Genomic DNA, 5,354 nt, shown 5'->3' on the forward strand with positions numbered 1-5,354 from the left:
AGAGACTTCAAGTGGAGGGCCTCAAAAGCCCCCCCCCCCGGTCCAGGGATGACCAAAAAAGCCCGGTCTGAATAGGGTTAATATGATTGCATCGACAAGGAGGTGTTCTATCCCTAGTACCTCTGATTTCGTCATTTGGCAGACATTCACGTAATGTAATGCGCAGAACCGCCCATACGCATCTCATTTCAAAAGCTAATAGGAGGAGCTCATCGGATTATTTCAGCGTCCAAGTTTCACAAGCTTATGTGGCAATAGGGAGTATGGGTGCAGAGATAAGGCGCATCTACTGATTTCTTGTAGACTGTTGACAATAATATTCTAGGAAAAGTCACCAAGATCGTTTGTCCTAGCACAAGCCCTTTGAGAGTTATACGATGTAAAAGTTAGCTCAAGCCCTTTTTGGATAGGGTTGATCAGTTTATGAATATATCTCTGTGTGTTTTTCAAAAAGATAAAATATCAGATGTAGCGATTAACTATAGTATTATGATGTTTCCTATGATATTTTTTTTACATGATATATTAGGTCGTTTTCCATTAATCTAGCTAAAAATTCATCCATTAGACCAATTGCGGCCATTTTCGCATTTAGACTTCGGGCATGCAAAGAAGCAAAAAAGATAATAAGTACTATTATTATTATTATTATTATTATTATTATTATTATTATTATTATTATTATTATTATTATTATTATTATTATTATTATTATTATTATTATTATTATTATTATTATTATTATTATTATTATTATTATGCAGGTCCAAAACATGTGTGGATTGGACTACATAAAGAAGGTGGAGCCTGGATGTGGCAGGATTCCTCTCCAGTTACATATACAAACTGGGCCCCTGGTGAACCCAACAACAGAAACGGCAGAGAGAACTGCGTTATGATATACTCTCGGGTCGGTGTTCGCTTTTTTTCTATTGCAAGTAGTAGTTAGATCTCCAGATACAGCACCAGGTACATTTCTTTGCATCATAGTCAACAACTTATTTTTCAATAAAATAATTGTCCATAGAAACAACAACTTCATTCAACCAGCCCTCGTCGGAAAATTCATCGAAATCCATCCACAGGAAAGCCAGATTATGAAGGACTTATCATATTGGGTGGGAAATTTAGATCGCTGACGTCACACAATTCAATCACCAGATGGGTAACAGTCAGCACGACGCAAGTTTCAAAAATGAGACTGCTCAAAAAGATGAAAGAATTATGTAAAGCAAGCACAAGTGCGTGCGAACTTTACTTTTAGGTAAGAATTTACCATGGTATAGTAGGCGTTTCAATTTTCAATATAGGTATCCTTTAAGTGATTTTTAAGTCAGTAAGAGATTGCTATTTCGAACCAATAACAATTACATACATTCAGTGAAGCGCATCACGTCCAGTTGGGTTTTACAAAATTTCAATAATTGATGATATGATTTATATTCCTCGAAGACACCATATAGACTATATAAATGTTAAAGCGTTGAAGGAAAATTAACAGTATTTTCGCATGCAACGTTTTTTACAGAAAAGAGGAATCTTCTTTTCATCGGGCTGGATGACAAGAGGAAAATGGAATGACATAAGCTGTTTGTTGAAATATGCTTACATTTGTAAGAAGCAAAAAAATTAAAACCGACTGGATGCTTTTGGTAGACTGGTTAGTAATTGGAATGTATAAGCTTCTAACTAATTGTGAGATGCTGGAATGGGAGCCGCATGAAAAACTATATAGAATTGCACCCAATGATCAGATCAGTCAAAACTTAACTTTGAAGAAAATAGTCCCCCTAGGCTATAATGGATTTTTTCCGGTGACAATTCCATGTAAAATGGATCAATTCAAAACGGTGAAAAAAGGATTGCATAATTGGTCCAGGAAAAAAATTGAAATTAGAAAATCCTTCCCGGGAATGCTCACTTACCCAGTGGCACCTTTATAACAAATCCCAAAATGTTATTTGCGTAAGCTGAATCGAGTTTGAAAATTGGTAGATTGGCATACTCAAAGTAGCATGGAATAAGATAAAACATTCGGAGATCACAATGAAAAAAATTACCATGCGTCCTTGAGCATTTCAAAAGTCATTGTCTACATTTATTTATTAACATGATATTGTTGCCCAAGAAAATTTAAACAAGTCGTTTAAACATCGGGCCAGCAAATTTCTATATTAACGGCATCAAAATTGCACATTGTGTCATTTAAAGTATTCACTCTGAAAGCAGCAACTATTTGAAAGCAATTTGTACATCCTTAACGACAAAAACTATTTACTACTTAGTACTGCAATGGACATTGTAATGAATATATTACAGTGCATCCATGTATACCTGACTATATACGAGTATTAGAAATTGGTAATGATAAAAATATATGAAGCCGTAAAATAACTTCACCTGCTGCACCTCAAATTAGAGAATGACAAATCATAACAATGATGAAACTAACACAAAATGTTTACTCTTTCAAAAGGCTTAGTAGAGAGATAAGATTTTGACTCAAGATTTAGAAGCGTATTACATTATATTGTTGCTGTTTTTTGCCTATTTGCCTATTCAGACCGGGCTTTTTTGGTCATCCCTGGACCGGGGGGGGGGGCTTTTGAGGCCCTCCACTTCTAAGTCCTACAACTCTTGAAAGACGTGCCATAAGGCCACCGAATTTTAAGGGCATGATATCGACATAATATCTAAAGAGTATTTGACGTTCGACGTTACGTTGACGTAAGATGACGTAATTATGACGTCATCAATTTGATTATATTTGCCGGACCCATGAAAAAAGGGTATTCTCAGACAACTTCAAGTTGTACTACAAAAATGTAACAACAAGTGCAGATAGAATAATAATGTTTACTACGACTTGTATTACCAATAGCAACATCGATGATGTCATAATGACGTCATGCACATCTAAGATACGAGTTAGGCTCCGCCATATTATATCCACTACCTTGAGTTTTTAAAAATCCTTTTTTTTTGCAACAAATAATCACAAAGGGCAATGGAAATAGACTAAATTCATTCATTTCGATGGTTTTTGATGAAAAAATACCAGGTAGTTACAAATGTTAAGGGATAATTAGCTTGTTATTCTTGATCTGGCCATACGGTCCGCCATCCTGGATTTTGGGACGATGGCGTCATCAAATTACCATAATTTATGCATTTATAATAATGAAAGATATGCTAAATAATACAAGATTTTATTTATGTAACAAAATAGCAGTAATATAGCAAAAAAATGTGAAAAATACATTGTTAGAACCAAAAATAGTGATTTTTGGCAAAGCTGCCTGTCAGCAAATGGTTGCCATGGCAACAAGAAAAAATGATGGCTTTAGCGTAAGGCGTTCTGGCGTTATAGGGCATTGAAGTTGTCGAGGGCCTCAACCCCCCCCCCGTCTGAATAGGGTTAAATGTCTTAATGTTAGTGCTTTATTAACTAACATGCTTAATTTAATTAATTGCAAGCAGTCTAATGTTAATAGAAAATTTATTTTGTCAGAAAATATTGTTGTACACAAATAGCATGTGTAACAAAAAGGTAAATGTTTATGAGAGAATGCAGTATATTTCATCCATCTCCACCACGAACTGTCGCAAAGTCGCGCCTGGCCAACATCAGAATATCTCAGATAGTTAATACCAAGTATTCTATCGAAAAGACAATACTGTATGAAATATATATTTCCCTATTTAACCCCAATTCTGCACGTATGGGCTCTTCCACACATATAACCCATACATGCTATATCATCCACTGATTCCAATTTGGACATTTTTTTTAAATTTCTTTAGCAAAAATTCTTTGAACAGTGAAAAGTGACTATCCGAGAGTGGTTCTCTCTTTGTAAGACTCTCGCAGTGGCAACTCGATGCTAAACAAGCCTATCAAAAAACCCATTCACTCAAATCATTGCCTTGCAAAGTCAAAACTAGAGAAAATTGAATTAAACCATTGTTTGTTTTTACAATGTCCTATTGTTATAAAATTATTGGAAAATGTCTCGAAATAAATTTCTGTGGCCTAAGCATATTTTTCAAGTGATAGAATGAATAATAAATTGCGTTCAAAAAATCAAAACATGCTGTTTTCGTATATAGAAAAGTAGCGAAGCGATGGAAAATGTCAAACTCAAATATTTGTAGTTCATTAATAAGTTTTGTAAGGAAGAGCTATAATTAATACAAATTATTTATCATTCTTAAAAATGTAGTTTACTTCTGAACAATGGAATAGGACTGCGAACTTGGCACATCAAAGCCTCTGCTTGGGCCTAGGAAAAAATGTTGTGTTTTAAGTTACCCAACCGACGCTAGCTAAACATAGATTTCCTGCAACTTATGATCCACTGCTAACTGAGTCACGTGTTCTATCTGCAAAACGCGACGTCACGGAAGCGGTGGATTGTTCATTCCTTGACAAAGACTGGTGCTGTTCAGTCGAGAATTTATTCGAGTTCCATTTTTGGTTGGATATTACAGTTAAACTAGTTCAAGAAGGAAAATCTACTGACCGTTGACTTTTTCGGTTGGCCGCTGGCATCAACCAAAATGATATTCCATTATATCCTTGCATTTGACATTTGAGTAATAAAATTTTAAATAGATTTCCGAGTTTCAACAGTCGATAAAGGAATGTGTGATAAGCCTTGCATTTCTTTGTTCGGTTTATAAAATGTTAGCTGCGTACAATGTAATGTACATCCGTTCAATTTAATGTTAAAAGCAGCAGTGCACGATGCTCAACAGGTTTACAGTGCTAAAGTGTACCTACTGGATCACTTCGGCTAGAAAAAAAAGGAAAAATAGAATCTATGCACGTTCTGGCCCTATTTATTTCAGAACCGAAGCCGTAAACATAACATTATTTTCCTCAGGCCAAATCGTTATTTATTCAAGACATTAGCAACTTCTAAATAGTAATATCTTGATATCAGCACACAAAAGAATATGGTTTAATGCATGGAAGATTTACTTAGAGATTAGCAAACTTTAATTTTCAACACCGTCAAACTATTAACACCACTAGAAATGGTCAAGCGATATATAAGACATTATCACCCTACAAGGGGACTCGCTTTCCAAAGTATTGAAGTTGCTACATTGTAGGGAAGTGGGTTAAGTTCGCAATTGAAATCAACTGGAGTACATACAAAGGAGTAACTTCTACTTTTAAAGCAACGTAGTGTTGAATCAATTATCTGACCATTCTTATAAAACCCTAAAACGCAAGCAAGAGACTGAAAACAATGCATTTTTATGCAATCATTATTCATTGACTGAACACAGATAGTATGGTATACTGAACATTAGATTATTTATTTATGTCTTTTCATTGTTAAATC

Source organism: Branchiostoma floridae, chromosome 15, assembly GCF_000003815.2.
Source record: "Branchiostoma floridae strain S238N-H82 chromosome 15, Bfl_VNyyK, whole genome shotgun sequence".
Taxonomy (NCBI): Eukaryota; Metazoa; Chordata; class Leptocardii; order Amphioxiformes; family Branchiostomatidae; genus Branchiostoma; species Branchiostoma floridae.